This window comes from Trachemys scripta, chromosome 5 (genome assembly GCF_013100865.1).
Source record: "Trachemys scripta elegans isolate TJP31775 chromosome 5, CAS_Tse_1.0, whole genome shotgun sequence".
NCBI lineage: Eukaryota > Metazoa > Chordata > Testudines > Emydidae > Trachemys > Trachemys scripta.
Window position 1 is genome coordinate 78,994,505 of NC_048302.1, and position 19,360 is coordinate 79,013,864.

Sequence of the window (19,360 nt, forward strand, 5' to 3'; positions counted from 1 at the left end):
CTGAACTGCTGCAACATTCTGCAAAGCTCAGTGAATCCAGAAAAACAGATGCTTGGAAAGCAGATTAGGCTAAACATGACTTAAAAACAAGCCCCTTGTGCCAGATCCCACACAGAAGGTTCCTGGGTTTGTTCTTCCATGGTCATCTTGGTCAACTCTGAACCAGATTTTAACCAACCATGGTTGATGCAGATATCTAATGCACAAATGGAAAATCAAGGACTCCCCGGTGTGCGAGTGTGGTTCCCCATGACAGACCATTGAACATATCACTGCCTACTGCCCAATTTATAAATATGAAGGAGGCATTACTGGAATAAATTCTGCTATGCTTGATGTAGCCATTTGGTTCGATCAACTTCAGGTGAAATTGTATTTGTTGCTCTACACCAGCCATACAAAAGAAGAAGACTGCAAACATTGTAAGTGTAAGACTGGTATTTTATACAACTCTCTAAAATACCTAAAGACTTTAGAGAACATGCCAGGGAGACCAATTGTAGTAGGGCTATGGACCCACACAAAAACCTTAAATCAATAAACATTGCCATTCTATCTTTGAGATACCACAGAACTGCTCAATAGATTGAGAGGACTAGCAGTTAGATTGGAAAAACTACCACCCATTGGTTGCCCACTGCTTATATTTCCACAAACATGCCTTTTCCCCAACTTTTTTTCAAGACTAATAGTAGTTGGAAGAGACCCTCTCACTACCAAAACTGAAAGAGTTGAGCACACCTGGCAGCACTGGATATCCTTGAACCCCTTCTCCATTGCTCAGGAGAGTTGAGCTGGCCTAGAGGTGGGATCAAGCACAATATACTGTTTAAGCATGTGTGATGGTGCTGCCCGTGGGAGCCAGCTGAGGTCACTCAATCAGGGTGAACTGCAAACAAAACGGGGCAGACAAACCCCAAATGCTGGTGGTTATTCCAATACTTAGATTTACCAAGCCAGCACAAAACAGCTTCTATAGTACCTCACTGGTTACTCAGAAGTCCAAACAACGCAGTTCCCTTAAAGTACCAGCCTCAGGCCTCCATCCAGACACACCTGTCAGATATGATGATGATTACTGAAAATCTTACTTCATCATATAAAAGAAAAGGTTCTACCAATCCCAAAGGATCAGCCACATACCCAGGTTCAATTATAACTTAGATCTTACCCAAAATACACACTATAGTCAATTCTTATTAACTAAGCTAAAATTTATTAAAAAAGAAAAGAGAGAGAGTGTTGGTTAAAAGATCAATATACGTGCAGTCTTGAATTCAATTCTTGAGGTTCAGATGCATAGCAGAGGTGAGCTTGTAGTTGCCAAAAGTCCTTTTAGAAATAGTCCATAGGTTATAGTCCAATGTCCATATCCAGGGTGGCTACAGTCAATGACTGGGGATCTCAATCCTTGTGGTTTAAGGTTTCCCCCTCTTGAAACCCAAAGCAGATGTGAGATAAAGACGGATTGTGTCCCAGGGTCCTTATACATTTCCAGCAGCCTTTCGGCCTGAGAAAACAATAGGCTTAACTCTCCTTCTCCCAAACATCCTGGCAATTAGCACAGGGTAATTTCCCATTAAATAGTTCAGATACAGGTTACCACAACCTTCAAAGAGACATATAGACAATATTATTATTTTACTCAAGTATCATCATAAATGTTAACATTCCTTTTTTGATCTTTAAATTAAAGTTATAGCAATAGACAAGACTTGTTTGCTTACATCACAAGACCTGAGCAAACATCTACCCTTGAGATCTCTAACACTGCAGACTTGCATTTCAAAGCTCTATTCATTTACATACCTTCCTAACCATTTTCTACAGTTCAACCATGGGTCACGTCAGTCAGTGAGTTAATTAATTCTTTCTGGCCCTGTCATCTTCCAATGAAATACTATATTACACTCATAACGTCACAGCATGTCTCAGTAGGAACACCCACACCCTATTGAGAGAATTCTGATCATATCAGACAATATGCTCAATGCTTCAGAGTATCTCTCATCACTCCCCACTACTGGTAACAATATAGCCCAATGCAGTATGAATTTGAAAATCCCTAAAAGTAAATGAGAGCAGCAGCTGTCAAAAAAAAGTTACAGAAAGGACTTTTGTATTGAAATGTGAACTGTGGATTGGTAGAAAGATGCGTAAATAGGGACTCTATTGATTTCAAATAGGAGCTGGATAAGGTTCAGGGTGGACCAGGACTGGGATTGCAGATAGTTCCCATGCAAAGGAAGGGGAAGTCTCCTTGCACTTCTGAGATGGCACAGTCACAGCATGCCCCTGTTTTGTGTTTCATAAAGAATTTCAAATTCCAGTGGGTCAGAGGTAATGCAGTCCAATAATCCCTTTTATTACTGCAGTCCCTTAACTGAAGATAATTAAAATAGTAACTGGAAGGCAGATTATATTTATGTTGAAGAATAACAGGGGGAGAAATCCAATAGGTTTTAAAGTCAGGTGCATTAACAGTTCCCCTTAATTTTATCCTGCACAGACCGCCCAACTCTGGACTCCAGGGAGAATGAATAGAGCTGACCTCAGGCGATCAAATGTTTATTGGTTTCATGAAGTTGACATAGAAACAATATATAAATGCAGTTTGAACATCTAATAAGTTGGCCGTTATGTCAAACTGAATAGCTCATCTAGCAGCCTGTACACTCAGATTTTGCATTTCACCCTCTATAGTATTTTAGATTTAGACTACTGGTGATTTGGCTATAGAACATCAGGAAGGAAAATGGATAATACTGGCAAGTAAGAGTCCAGTTTGGTGCCTAAAGTAACCTAAATAACTGGCTTGAGTTTTAGAGGTGCTGAGCACCCATAGCTCCTATTTCAGTGGAAGGGAGCTTTAGGTATACAGATTTGAAAATTATGGCCCTAAATCCTTATGTATTTAGGTGCCTAATAAAGGTTCCCAAATTTGAAAACTGGGACCTAAATTAGGTCCTCATCCTGCTCCCACTGATTACAACTGCAAAACCCCTGCTGACTTCAATGGGAGCAGGTTCATGTCTGCAATCATATACAATGGGAAAGAACATCTGCAAGTCTCAATCTCAGAATGGCTGAATATGGTCATTATTGCCCCTTTTAAGCCCAAGCAGCTAGTCAAAGTGCAGGGCATTAGGGATGTTCCATCTGGAAGTATAAATGTCTGGTCAGGGCCGGCACTTCCACTAGGCGATCCTAGGCGGTTGCCTAGGGCAGCAGGATTCAGGGGCAGCATTTTGCCGTTCTCGGATGAAATTCGGCAGCAGGGGGTCCTTGTGCTCCAGGTCTTCAGCAGAAATTTGGCTGCGGGTCCTTCACTCGCTCCAGGACCTGCCGCCGAAGTGCCCCGAAGACGCGGAGTGGAAGGACCCCTGCCGCCGAATGCTCAGAGGAGGAGCGCTGCCGCTTAGGGCGGCAAAAACCCTGGCACCGCTCCTGAGTCTGGTATTTTCCTTGATGCTCTCTTAAAAATTTACAAGGAATGACAAAGTCCTGCTTCTCTGCACACAGGAGGACTCAAGAACAAAAGGAGCAGTTTCTTAGCTTACAGCCCCCAAGCACTTTTAGCCAACTCCAGACCCAAAAGCTCTCTTTAGCTTTTTCCAGAGTCACACTGTGCTCACAGGCTAGGCTACTGCTTGGCTTCTTTTTTGCCTCTGCCTCTCGCTCTGTTCTGTGTACACTGCCTTCCCACCCCACCAACCCTTCTAACCCCACCCCAAACAATATGCACCAAAACCACTGTGCCCACTCAGCCTTCCTCCTGGGCAGGTTCACCACCCCATTTTGTCATAGGTGAAGGTAGGCTTCTGATTAACTCATCCTGATAGTTATGTTAATTGAAGAGTGTGTTCACATCCCATCCCTCCCCTCCTCTTGCTTTCCACCCCCCCCCATGTCAACCTTGTGTTCTATTTACTTCGACCCTTCTTTCTACTTCAGCCAGCCATAAAGAAAACATTTAAAAAAATAATCTCCTGATTTTTAAAATAATCTGATGAGTTTAGGAGGCCTAACTTGTGATTTTTAAATGGTTGGGGTTGGCAACATTGTTATCTAATCAAAGATGCATACAATTAAAGGCCAGATTATTTCTTACCAGTAAGTGTACCAGGAGGGGAGAACTGCTTTAATTTATATCATCTGAGCAATCCCTGGCCTGCCATAGGAGTAGGGGACCATAAAGGTGGCTGGGAATCTTTTGCTTCATACTCGCACCTTCCAGTCTTGCACTGAACACAGCCTGGTTGGGGCAGGGAATACGAGCCAATGTATGTTTATGTGGCTTTTTTATTCTTCAGGTAAAGATTTTATTGCAATTCTTCAGGTGATAGAGAAACATTTGCTGGGGAAATATGATGCTGGGTAAGCTGTTGCGTTTCTCACACTCTTTTTTTTTTATTATAATAAATTATACAAGTTACACATTTATACTAATTCAGTGGTGTCATAAAACCTTTCCTTTTTCAAAGCTGTCCTGCCAGCTAGATTTGTAAGACTTTTTAATACATTCATCTGAAACTGAATATTTTAGCACAATATCTGCAGTTAGCAAATGGTTGAGTACATGCATTATATTACAATTGATAATAGTTGTGTTAAATGGAATGAAAAACATGCTCAAACAATAGCTGTATTTGTTCAGCCTGTGCACAGAGTAGGAAATATTCTAGTTTATATGTACATCAGCTGAAAGTACATAGTAGAAATGCAATTCAAGATTACAGAATAGTAACATCTAAACAAAGAAGGTCTCCACACACAGGAATTAGAAGTAGGTTATCAGGGTCATCTCAAACTGCCTGTGCTTGTAATTCAGTTCATTATTTCAATGAATTTTCATACTATACTTACCAATATTCCAAAACCACAACTGAAGCACCAATATTTAAAAAAATAAAATCTATCTTAAAAGTTTTATCCTGCCAGCTGTGACCATAGTATCTGAAGACCTTCCACATAAGATTTCTAATTCTCTAAGCCCTGACCCGAGGCCCAGGAAAGTAATTCAGAATCTTTCCATTCATTGGATCTTGCCATGAGAACAGTTCAGGTCTGTAGTTCACAATCACATTCACAATCTTCAACTCACTCTCATACAGTGAGGGAAGTATAAGTTATGGACCTTATGCTGCAACCTCTACTCACAGGAGTAATCATTATTTGCTTTCAGTTAGACTCCTCAAACTGGTAAAGATTACTCCCATGAGTAGGGGTTACAGAAGCCCAGGTTTGTCTTTGAGCTAATGCTATTGTAGACTCAAAATGTAAGACAGATGGCACTATTAGTGTTGTGTACTGATATACATTTATACAGGGAGTTTAAAAAGACCATTTTTATTCAAAAATATTTTTTGTCTTGTATTATTATATAAAATTATCACATCCTTTTGCAGGGGATATTCCATAGAACTGGAGGAGCTCAGTGAACACTGTTTAACTCTCTGCATTTAATGAAAGTTGGAGAGATGTAACTGATGAAAAACGGCCACCAAATGTTGATCACATTCTAGTACCAGAAAATGTAGCTCTTCAAGCATCATTGGTAACTAGCTTTTGGCTAGATAGAGGCTTAGACTCTATGGCCACCCTTGTAGGGGAATAAGAACCCCATTTACACCCCCCTCTGTAGCCCAGACCTTGGCTTTGGGTGCACAGAAACAAGCAGGCACCTGCAAGTGGGCTGGAACACATGAGGCATGGCACAGCCTTGGCTCTGTCCCTCCCCAGTGTACTGGCTGGTGCAGCTATGTCAGCATGGAGGGGTATATTAGTTGTGACTGGTCTAGGTCAGAAGCAAATTACTACTACTCTATTATCCTGAGCAAGGCAGGGGGAAGCAGAAGATGTCAGAATCAGAATACCTCCCAGGACTTTGTCTAGAGTTGTGCAGCTTACACACCTCCCATTACTCCAGGCTCTCTAGCCTTAAATTACACTACATACAATTTCACATTACCATCATCTTTTGAGAATTTAGCAGCAGCTCAAAAGCAAAACAAATACTGCTTCTGTGGATAGGGCACTGGATAGTGACTCAGGAGACCTGGGTTCTATTCCCAGCTCTACTACTGACCTGCTGTGCCTTAGATTCCTCATCTGTAAAGTGGGGATAATGATACTGACCTCCTTTGTCAAGCACTTTGAGATCTATGAATGAAAAGCACTACATAAGACTGTGATTGGGTTCAGCAATCCAGACCAGTCTGTCACTCCCTGTCCTGTAACTCTAAGTGCCTTACTGCTGTAGCTCTCAACCTGGGCCACTCACACCCAGCATGCAGATTGCCCTGCCTCTTGAAACAAAGTCACTGAACTTTGGAAGATATAAGCAAAGACAAAAGCCATCTTTGGCATCCATCACTAGCCAGACACAAGGGAACAGAGCTCTTGCAAGCTGAGAAAGATGTGGCCTTCAGTCAAGGAGGGGGAGGGGGTTTGAAGTCTCTGGAACCCGAACATAGATGAGAAACCTGCTTAGGCAAAGGTCTTTCACTTAAGATGACAAGGGAAGCCAACACCTTGAGTTTTTGTTGAAGGTCCTGACTGGGGGAAAGTCAGCCAGGGCTGGGAAGAAGAATAATTGGTGAGAGAAACCATCTTGAATAAAGCCTGTATCTTGCTACGTTAAGTTCTAGACTTTTAGATGTGTGTTTTCATTTTTATTTGCTTGTAACCATTTCTAACTTTATTCCTTTCCCTTAGCACAACTTAACATATGTCCTATTGTTAATAATTTGTTTGTTTGTTTTTCACTATAAACCAACTCAGTGGAGCGTTTAAATGAAAGGGTGTATTTAAAGAGAACTTAATGTAGCAAGATACAGGCTTTGTTCAAGATGGTTTCCCTTGCCAGTCATTCTTCTTCCCAACCCGGGCTGACTTTCCCCCAGTCAGGACCTTCCACAAAATCACAAGGTGTTGGCTTTCCTTGTCGTCTTAGGTGAAAAGCCTTTGTCTAAGTAGGTTGCTCACCTATATTCAGTTTCCAGAGACTTCAACTCCCTCCCCCCACCTTCATTGAAGGACCCGTCTTTTTCAGCTTGCAAGAGCTCAATTCTTCTGTATCTAGCTACTGATGGATGCCAAACATGGTTCCTATCTAATCTTTGCTTGTATCTTCCAAAGTTCAGTGGACATTCCATTCTGTCTGGGCAGACGGACAGCCTAATATAAATGAGTATCTATAATTCCTTATATAGTGTTAATATGTACATTTCACATTGATATCAATTTCAGAAAAGACCTCACTCTATACATTTTTAGAATACAGAAATATTGTATGCAATCAGTTGATTCAATTGTTTATCACTTGAGGTTCAATGCCCTCTTCTTTATAGGCCAGTAAACCTTTGAAATAGATTCTTCTGAGAAGTAAAACCCAGACCACGCTTCTTTTTCCTGCTCGGGCATAGATGCCATCAAGGACGCTGGAACAATTTGTATAGTGGGGGTGATGAGAGCCATTGAACCAAACTGTAAATCCTGTATATCATGGAACTCACTTCAAGCCAGGGAGTGCTGCAGCACCCCCAGGTCCCCTAGTTCCAGCACCTATGGATGCCATGCTGTCTCCTCCCACACTTGTATGAGATTTGTCTTCACCCCTTGTTACTTGTAAATACATTTTATTGTCTTTCTATGTACTTTGGTTAGCACTTCTAGGTAGGGAAAATAAATTCCTTTGTCTAGTACTGTATAGATCTGTTTACCAGCTTCCTCTGCATACCTAGTTTACACACACTTAGTAATAACTCCAGCATATATCCATAGATCTTAACACTCATTACGTACCTACATCATGCAAGAATATTACAGATTAGTAGTTAGTATTAGTTTTCAAATGATACCTCAAGGCAAATTTTGTACAAAGATTATAGTGCGTGGGGTGATTTTAGGAGTGCTCAGTGTCAAAGAGCTAGGTATTATTCTGTTGAAAAAGTAATTAAAATCTACCCAAAAATACAGGTAATATTCCAGTATGTCAAAAAGCTTTTTAAAGCGAGTTTAAATTAGAAAGAAGACCAATCAAAAATCCTGGATCTGAAAACCTCCAGACCCTGGGGAAATCCAGATCTGAACTCTGCAGCTGTTCCCTAGACCTATATGTCAAACCAAAAGCCTGGATCCAAACACCCCTGAACTCTGGGCAAGCTTGGAATCAGACTGAACCTTTACAGCTCATCACTATTTTAAAAACACATACTGCTTTCTCTTCTTCTGAATTCCTTTCTTCTTAACCTGTACACACCAGGCACACACCAATCTATTTTTGAATCCTTATACGTGCATCAGCATTCCATGCTGCTTACACAGAGTGTCTGCTGAAAGGCTTAGTGACTCTGAACTAGGCTTTGCTGGAAAGCCCACAATATTAGCCAAATTAATGTCTTTTTTGGCACATTTCCTTCCCCAAACAGACAGTAAGTAAAGCAGCAACATGCATTTACTTCTGCTCACTTGCAGTATATGATTCAATGCTCTACACCCATTACAATAAAGTGGTCAGTTAGCAAGCTAACTTTCCCCCCACCCTTTATACCTCTCCAGCTAGTAAGATTGTTCCACTTGTATTAAACTCTGATTGAGAAATCAGCTGCATTTTTTCTAGGTCTTAAATACTACAAAGTGTATATAGAGAGATGATCTATGAGCTCTAGGTGTAATACTAATAATAGGTATCTAGAACACTTTGCCATCAAATCACTTTAAATATAACTGTAACTCACAAAACCTCTATGAGACAGGTCTAAGTATTATTGTTAGAATATGGCTGGGGACAATAACTGCCCAAAGCCACATTCTGATTGGTGGGATGTGCCTCTTTTGATGATGTCACACCCATGCATCAGTGATCTGCAATCTATCATTATACCAGATTAATTATTATTTCTTGTACTGTTGTAGTACCCAGGAGTCATAATCAGGATGAGGGACCCATTTTTGGAACCTTATCACTGGAAAACAAAAATGAACTCTTACATGGAGGAAGAAGTGCCCTCGGGGCTTGGGCAGGTGGATAATAAACAGCAAGAAAGGGCTCTGCTGATTTAAGGAAAATAGTTCCCTTTAGGCACACTCCAAAGTAAGGGACAGTGCACAGGGTCACCATTCTAGAGGGAACATTGTGCCTCAGAGCAGCACAACAGTTCCTGGGGTGGGGTATGGGCAAAGTATGCTGTATCCCTTTAAATGTGTGACATCCGCCACTACACCCAGATAGCCATAACTCTATCTATTCTCCACCCATCAAAGCCCACTGCCCACCCAAATGATCCTGGGAGAAGCATTTCTGACACACCCCTTATGCCCTGCAAGTAGTGTGACAAATTGTGGGCAGCTCTTATAAGTGACAGTGACTTCACAAGGGGTTGGGAATCTTTACTCCCTGCAATTCTCCTGTTCACCCATGGATGGACTAGTCACAGTCTAGCTCTTAACTCATGGCAGCCTGTGTCAGGAGACAGTGAGGGGACGGGGGACACCATGACTAGCTCCGTCAGCTTAGTCACCACATGCACTTTTAATCATTAGCTTGCACTGATACAAAAATGGATTTATCCTCTTTTTTCCAAGTAACCTAATGGAGGCTTTTCAGATATTTATATATAACACATGCATGACAGCACATAACATCCACTTTGCACAGGTGTAAATGATGACACAAGATGCACAGTCATGAAGAGTCAAGCCCAGACACTACAAGTAATGAGAAGATAATGCAGTGGAAGTTAGCTATAGTAAAAATAGAAAGTATCTGGGAATTGTCTCTCCCCCTTATGCATCTATTTCCTTCCTTTTTTTTCTTTTTGCAGATGCACTTAAGGGTCTGGGCTGCATCAGAGCTTTATCTTCCTCTGCACCATAGCCAAACACATATCTTTGGGTTTTATCCTACTGCACATCACCAAAAAAATCTGAGAGCCTCCCACATAACATCAAAAGCAATAGCAGAGTCTTTAGTGGATTTCATGGAGTCTCTGGCACTTCTTCCTTTTCAGAGTTAAAGTTCTAGTTTTAAATTGTATTAACTTTTGGGTGGTTGGGATGGTTTTATTGGGAAGAAGCGCGCGTCAGTGTTGTCAGTGTCATTCTTATGCCAGAAAGGCTTTTTCAAAGAGAGAGATTCTGCAGCATGCCTTAAAGAAGGTCACACTCTGGATCTACCTGATCTCCTCTGGAAGTTTGTTCCATAGCTGGATCCTCTTAATCAGGAATACTTTGTCCTCAGCTCTCCCAAGCTTCATCTGGGACTTTGTGATCTGCATTATCCCACCGGAGTACAGTTTTCTCAGTGGCTCACAGATTGAAATTCGGTCTTAAATGTAGCTGGGCCCTGTTCTATTAATTCAGCAGCAGCTTGTGTAAGTTCATAAAACACTGTATGTGGATTTTTTGAGACTTTATTTTTAAATGTATCAACACTTTACTAAGTAAAGAGTGAGATCTTGCCCTATGCAGCACAATACCCCATATGAAAGCTGCAGTAAAGGAACAATAGGGGATTCCTTTTGCATAAGTGAGTCCCCTTTTGCATAAGTGGCATGAAGCTGGTATAGGGGGTGTGGTATGGTGACCTTGAGACAGCAGAACAGCCTTGAGAAGGCCATTAGTGCTAGAATAAGCTACATCAGTCCTGAGGCCCTTCTAACTTGTGATGGAGGCTTTGGCTGCCCACAGTACTGGAGAGGGAGTAAAGGGAGCAATACCCCCTCCCCCTAGTGTTCTGAGATCAGCTTTGACACACCTGAGGATCAAATCCATAGAATTGCCACTTGTACTTTGGAAAGTACAAAGTCAAACAGTACATGATGCAGAATTGTGCAAGAGTCAGGAAATGCCCACTATCTGTTCCTATCATAAGCAAACCATTTACATTCAAGAACAATTTTTCACAAATGGGGACATGCAATTGGGACTGCACCCATGAAGTGGAAGTTATACATATCAAATGTTCATTCAGCCTCAGCAATTTCATGTGCAAATTTTAAGCAAGAGTAAAGAGGCATACAGGTTTCAAACTCAGGTCTTAAACCTTTTGGGTACTTCCCCACCCACCCAGATTTTAGTTGTAGTATGCCCATTATCCCAGATTCCTGTTCACCACCTTTAACTCCTTACACAACACCCACCCCTGCTTCCACATCCTCACCCCTCTGTCAGGTTCTCACTTTCTTCTTCAAAGGAAACATGGATAAGACCTGCCACAAGCTCCCTCCTATCTTGTTTCTATCCCTTCCTTTATCCCTAATACTGCTTCCTCATCCTTTTCTGACATCAACCCTGAGGTTTCCTGCTTGTCTTCCCTCTATAACTCCTTCACCTGCTTGGTGACCCAACCACTTTCTGCCTCCTGATCTCCATTGCTTCCACGTTGACCCCCTTGCTGGCTCCCTTCAAACTCTCTTCTCTCGTTCCTTCTCTGCACAACATAAGCATCCTCTAATCTCCCCATCCTCAAAAAATTAACCCCTCCTGCCTCTCCAACTACCACTTCTTCCTGCATGTCTGAACAGCAGCTTCCAGACAGGGGATGAACCCTATTAGAGGCAGGAAAGTCATCCCACGCTCCCCTTCAGCTTAATGGACCAGGAGCTCCCAGGAGTGGTGGTGGCACCAGCTTGATGAACATGTTATGCACCCTGTCTTCTGCAGTTGGTCTTCAGTCTTGCAAGGGCTGAATGTGCCACAGTCAATGTACTTCAGACATCACTGGGAGCATCTATAGCCTCATACCATATGTAGCCCTAATACTAAAACTCCTCTCTCCCTCTAGGCCTAATTTTCATTTACACTAAGGCTTCCTAAAATAGGCCCATAGTGTAAGCGAGAATCAGACCCTCCCCTTCCCCTTTGCATTTCCAGCAGCAAAGTTAGAAGTGAGGTGGAGGGGGCAGGATCTGTCCCTGTTCCTTTTAAAAGTGAGTCAGTCAAGCTTCCTAACACACTAAATAGAGTCCTGCAGTTTCTTCAAGGATGGATGGATTAAGCCAAGTTCTGTACAGTTACACTAGTATAAATCTGGAATCACTTTTTTGAAGTCAGCAGAATTACTCAGGACTTGCTTATCAGATCAGAAACAGGCCCTTGAACTGGAAAGTACACCTTCCTGACCTACAAATGATGATCTTCCTCTGAAAACTGTACAGTGGATAATCACCATCTCCCAAATGTGACTTACTGACAGAAAGGGGAAGTTATGACCTGCACTGCATCAACACTGACCAGCTGAGTTTGATATATTAGGAAACTTCCTTAAGACAGAACTGTCAATCACATGCTGTCAGTGGAGATTTCTCTGAGTCACAATTCAGGGAAGTTGCAAAAAATGAGAGGGATTTCAACACCTGCAAGCATATTTTAACTTTCACATAGTATTAATTAATTTTGTACAGCCTTTTTCATACCCTTTCAATGCACTTTGCAAACCAATGTCTATTCTGAGAAAACCAGGTAGTCTAGTGGCCACGTCAACAAGTGTGGTAGCTGTTTCACACTGAGCAAGAGATCTCATGCAGCTATAGAAGAGAAAAAAAAAAAAAGAGCATCTACAGGAATACATTGTTAAAGGTGCCATCCTTCTGATGTGATGTTAAAACCAATATCCCTTGTCTCTATCCAGCTACAATTAGAGCAAGGTCCACATTTCACCCCTTAGTGGATCCTAACTTTACATCCTCTCCCTCTGACTCATTCGCCTGTCATTTTCTTTTTCTTTGTCTCAGTCACTTAATTTCTCTCATTCTGCCATCTCAGTTTTCATTTAATACATATCGGCAAAGTTAACTGAATATTGTTAAACCGCCAGAAAATGATAGTCTCCCTTTAAAAAAAGAAGCGTTTACTTTTTCTTCCCAAACAATTCACACTGGATCTAACACACTTTAAATACTTCCCTTCAAAGTTTCCAACCCATTGAATTTCACCCTCTGAGGTAAACGAAAGTGCTGCAACACTGCAATGTACTGTAAAGAGATGGACATGCCTTGTCTCACTTCCTCAACCTTCCTCTTTCCATTTAAATGTATTACTGTATATACAGTAGTCACACTTATGACCTTTTTACTATGCAGTTGGCTGCAGAATGATGCATGGTCGAGTTTTCTTTATTGTGATTTGGAGTCACTCATTCAGTAGTTAATAAGAACATTGACGTAGGAGTCAGCATGACTTGGCTAGTAGCACTGTTGACTCGAGGTAAAGTTTAGTGTTTCATAGGTTCAACTCCCACAGCAAAAACATGAACCCATTGCTGATGCATTACAGTGTATTACTAAGGTAGTGCTGCGCAGAGGTGCCACATACTTCTAAAACTACATTCAATTCTCTATGTGCCTCCAGCAGCCTCGCAAGATTGTCATGACAATTTTACTAGCCAAGGCAAAAAATCTACTCATCCATCTTTATGTGGTGGTGATGATGGTGATGGTGGTAGTGGCAGTAGTGGAAGGGGAGAAAAAGTGACTTCTTGTAATTGTCACCAAAAACCAACCACCCTATGGCATCTGTTCGGGAGGAACCTCATGACTTGACAGTGGTTTTTGAGCAGTTAAGTGATAACCATTGTATTTTGTCTGACATTGACCCTTCCAGTAAAACAGAATCTAACATTTAAAGATGTGAGGCTAATTGCTGAATGAATAGTGGCCACTATCCTCACCAACACCATCACTGGATAGCCAGTATCCAGTGCTTAGTTTGTGCTGGAGCTTGTTAGGGCTGAGCCCTGGCACCTCTAGGCTAAGCAGTTCATAGCCCTGGCACCTCTGGGCTTGCCGCGTTAGTTATGAAAGTAAAAAAAAATTGCTTGAGCCCCAGCACTGTATAAAACTCACCCCATCAGCGGTGCAAAATCCATGGGAGATCAGTGATAGAGAACCACCAAAATTTCAGGGTTTTGATAAATATTCTAAAGATTGGATGCTTATGTGGACCTGTGGGGGCTCCATTAACTCGCATGGCCATTCAGTACACAGGCATCCTATCCTTAAATATGCTCAGGATCCTGCCGCTCTTGAAAGTAGGGCTAGTGGCCTCTATCCCCTTCCAGGACATTTTGTGGAGTAAGTCTGCTCTCTTTTCTGCCATTTTTATGGATCATCTCCCCATAGAGAAAGGGAGGGGCTGATCACTGCCCCCTTAGCAAAACCTTGAGAAAACTTCAGCTGGATCAGTGGCTAGAAGGGGGAACTTCACACCATTGTTCTCCTTGGTCTAGAGATACTCTGAACACAAGACAGAAACCTGAGACAATTGTTCCAGGAACAATGAGACTCTTGACAAATATGCTAGATTTTGTATTTAGATTTGTGATTTACTTGAAAAAAGTGTGTACAAAAAAAAAATCACATCTAGATAATACTATCTTAAGACAGCAAGTTTTTCCTTCTGAAGTATTCATTTACACTTAAATTTAATTTACACATGCAACACTGCCTCCACAACTGATTTTTCCTCAAGTTGTAGAATACAAATGCCATATTTGTTTCAACTAGAATGCCAATTTTTACACAAACCACATAGGTTTTGAGGGGGAGAAAGAAGGGAGATCTATCATCACAAACGAAGAGCACACACAGAGCTGAAAATCCATACTTCCTGTAGGGTGGTAAAATACCAGCAGATGACAACTTTAGTATGAAGGCTGCTGCTAGCTCCTCAAATGCTTGACATTCACTGTGCTTTTCACACATCTGCAATGCAACAGTCATAGTAAAAATGAAGTACAAAAAGTTCACATAGTTTATTGTGCATTCTGGGATATCCTTTCAAGTGTGGTGAAGTTATTATGGTCATGCCAAATGGTTGCGTTTTCCCAAAGTCACAAATCAAGACCCTTTGTATGCAGATAAAGCCTTGTGTCTGGAAATTGAAAGTGTGTAATTATTGTAGATTTACAGTGGGGTAACTGAATTTGGGTACAGAAATTTTGGGTGCAGATGCACTTTGACCTTGTCTCTCTGCAAAATGTAAAAATCCTTATGCATATGACATGGTAGCCTGACCTACAATCAGTTTTTTTGAAGACACAAGTTTCATGAAAACTCACACAATAGACAACAGATTTTCTTTTGGATAAGTAGAACTACAAACAGCTTTGTTTTGCATTGTTAAAGGTAAAGTTAAACTCTTATAATTGTTGGAAATGGTTCATTTGTTTACATTAATAATCTAAGGGTTAGCAAAATAACCAATGGTACAAAGAGAGAGCGAGGACTAAGATTTTGAGTGATACAATTACACCAAGTAAGGCACAGATCCATATTCACTAGAAAATAGAACTTCAGAAGAAGTCCTGGATAAAAATAGACAATGTAAAAGGATGATTTAGTAATATTTTAAAGTTGCGTGGGCTTTGGGTTTTGTATTTTTATACTCTCAAAAGCATCTAGAGTGGACATTTTTCAATTTTCCCTCCACATGTGTAACAAGTGTTCATCATCATGTAAATATAGTGACAAAAGAAAACTGCTGGGCCAAATTTTGTTCTGTTATACAGGTGCAGCCACATTGAAGTAATCTGGTGTTGTATCCACCAGGCACAACCTCACTAGTTGTTGCAAGTTAGGGGTTACTTGGTTTGTTTTGGAAACAAACTGAAAAGGACCTGATGAATTTCAAAATGTACTTGCTAATGTATGGCCAAACTGACCTACTTTGCTAGAAAAAAGGATTTAAAAAAAAAATATTGTTCTGCAGTGTTGGGGCCCATCTGCGACTGCTACTCTTGCAAATAGTCTCAATGTGGGTAGTTCTGTTGATGTCAGTGGGATAGCTCATATGCTTAAGGGTTGCTGGATCAGGCCCTTAAGCATGAAGATTACCTGTACTATACTCTTAGATATGCAAAGCCTAAAGAAATGTACGTAAAATCAGCCAGTCAGCATTTTTAGGCAAAACTTAATTACCAGTTTGTAACACTTCAAATGAGAAAGTCGTAGTCTGATGAAGCAATTCCCTAAGATGTTGTAATTCCTATCACTGCTTTAAGTAGCTGACAGAACCTCCATATCCACTAAAAGACCAAATGAGCACTCATTCCATACAGCTCAGCACTTTTTCTTTCCTATGGAAAAGTTCCCTTTAGACTGTAAGGCTGACATGTGGACGATGATCCTTCAGAAATCTCTATAGCAGTTAAAACCCTGGCTACATGATAGCAATGTTAAAGGAGTTTGCTGGTTGGCTAGGACACTGCAACTCAAAGTATGTCTGGATGAGAGCCAAAGTCTTGGAATTGTTTTGCCATGAAATCTGCTTTTTTAGACAGGAAAAGAGCAGACAAGCAACAGGAAAGTTTGACTGACTAATAACTGAAAAGGGTTTCTTGATGAAAAGCTTGGAAATCAAGCCCTTCTCTCCCCCCTCCACACCTTTGGAAATTGTTTCCACTCAGCTGCTCAGTATTTAATTCAGGATTACATTCCTGCTTTGCTAGTTCATTAAACTAGGCTTCATTCACAATTTGTAAGTCATATAGATGCCTGTCCTTTTTAAAAACCTGACATGAAAAATTCATCTCTCACCAGGAACATGCTGAAACTTCCAAATGGAGTAAGAATAACACATGCATAACAGATAGTAATTACACTATACAGCTCTTCCGTGACTGAGAGGCAAGGGACAAGCAAGCTGAGGCCGGTGCTCAGAAGGCCCGGGGCTCGGGGTGCTAGGGCTGGGACTGGCGTTGGGGGCGCTGGAACCATGCTGCCCACCTGCCCAGGGCTGGGGGTGCTCCATCTGCACTGCCGGCCCGGCACGCTGGGGCATCCTTCCACACAGACTCTGTCTCCAAGTTCCCAGTTGGAAATGTTTTTCAAAAGAGGGACTGAAACTATAAAAAGGGGCAAATGTTCCAAGACACACACACACACCCTTTTTCTTCCTATCTGTCTCATGTTGCACCTAAGACAACAAAGGAAAACAGCCGTCGGACTACTGGGTGAGGTGAGGCGGGAAGGAGGGAGAGGTCCTGCATTGAAGAGTTTGGTCAGTAATCTTGCTGGAAGCATGTGGTGAGAAATTTTGCTTGTAAATATAGTTTATTAAATTAGGCACTAGTAAGCTTCTTATCTTTATTTTTCTTGTAACTATTTCTGACTTTTATTTTGCATTATTTGTACTCACTTTAAGTCTCTTAAGTTTTGTTGACATCTTGGCAGTGTAGACAAGCCCTAAGTAACTATTTAAAATAATTATCTGGCATATTATTGCCTTAAAGGAATAACGGACTTAGTATATTTGTACGTCCAGGAGAGGGCTGGGTAGTAGAGGACATACATTTCAGATGGAAAATCCAGCATTGGGGGTTTGTTGGGGTCACCCTGCAGTATAATCAAGGCTGGTTAGAGTCAGGGTATAACTGGGGGGGGGGGAGGGGCTGCAGTTACACACACACACACACACACACACACACTCTGGGTGTGACTTGCATGCTGGAAGGTTGTTTAAGTGGCCCAGGTAGGAGCTACTTCAGGAAGGCACTGTAAGACACCACAGGTTACAGGGCAGGGGTAACACCTCCCACCTCCTCCCCGGTGTGAACTGAACCCTGGTATGTCAGGAGTGGGGGCTTAAGTCAGTTCTGTTTTGCATTGTTGAGAGAAACCCCTAGCTATTGAACCCAACCCTTGTTGCTCCTGACTCCACTTGCCAGAAAGGTTACAAAAGTTTGGTCTTAACCATTGAGATTGTCTTGTGTATATTCAGTACAGTACTTGCAGTATTCTTTATACGCTAAGCTCATCTTATATATGGGTTCATTGGCCAAAATACGCCACAAATTTATTGCCATTATTATTCTCCAGGGAATTTTTTCCACTGATATTATTTCTAGAAAGTGGATCTGATTCTGTCTCCATTGGAAAATGTTTGCCCCTGATTTCAGTTGAAGCAGTTCAATGGTTAAAGGTGATTTAAAAACAAAGTACACGCAACAGCTACTCAGGGGAGCAGATTCTGTCCCACTCGATTCCTTTTACGCCATCCAGACAACTCAGAGAAGGAAAGCTTGACTATGTTCCCCTAGCCACGTATGCCCCCTGGCATGCAACAGTTCACAGAGGGTACAGAGTCTCATACACCACCCTATGTACATCCTCTGGCAAAACGAGATATGGAGGGGCATGGAAGAGGTGTGACCAAAGCCCACTGTTCTCCAGCTGTACACAGTGAAAGTTTGCTTGGGGACCGCTGTCAGCTGATACATGTTAAAGCAACCCCACCAGCGGGTTTAAGTTGTACCTAGGGCCAGTGCCAGACAGATTTTGGGGGAGCATGCCCTATCTTTCTGCTGCACCCAATAGGTGCTGGCTACAATACAGTCAGTCCCAGCATCTGAAAATGCAGCCACTGCATATTGACCTCATTTTATTTAATCTGAAACATTGCTTAGAATGTTTCTCGAAGGTTGAAGATGATCATCATCGGACAATCTTGTTAAGACACTTTTCCACTTTGACAACACCAAATATCACTTCCTGACGTGACCATGGAAAACATTTCTATATCTGTATATGATTTGGGGTCAGGAATTCAGGGGAACCATATCAGAGCCTGAATCAGAACTAAAAAGACTGATCTATTTAGATTCATATAGTGGCTGTGACCGTAGGGTTCACAGACTACACACAACTGCAACAATATTTATACAAAATGTGCCTTGTGAGGTATCATTTGAAAGTTAAAAACATGCTGGTTATTAGTATAATTGTAAAATGCACGTTACCCTTATATGTGAAGTTATAAATTCCCTCTGTATGATGTTACTAGAACACGTTTACCTAGGCTAGGCTGTCCACTTTTAAAGGTGATAAACAGGTGTGACCTAGTCAAAAGAATGTGGGCTTATCTCAATTTACATATTAGCCATAAACAAATCCATCAAGCTAAACTGGAGGGGTTATTCTGTTGCTGAACTCGAAAGACAGAGAATTAACCTGGCTCCTGCACCCCAGAGAAACACAGAATCCCCAGGAGGCCTTCCTGACTTGTAAGAAACAACATCCCTTTGTGGATATAAGGAACAGACTTCATCTTCATCCTTTGCCTCAGGAGATCAAGGCAAAGAAACCAAGCAATATAATCTCTGTGCCTGTAAAAATCTGGAAAGGAGACTGGACGTGAGAGAAACCATCTTGAACAAAGACTATCTTCCTAGACTAAATTTTAGCTTTTTAGATGCACCTTTTCACTTTTATTTGCTTGTAACCATCTCTGTCTGTCTTTCTTTTACGTGGTATCACTTAATCCATGCTCTTTTGTTAAACTTGTTTTACTATAAACCAATTCCATACTAGGTTGAAAGGGAAGGGTGTATTTACCCCAGTTAGACTGATAAGTTGTGACG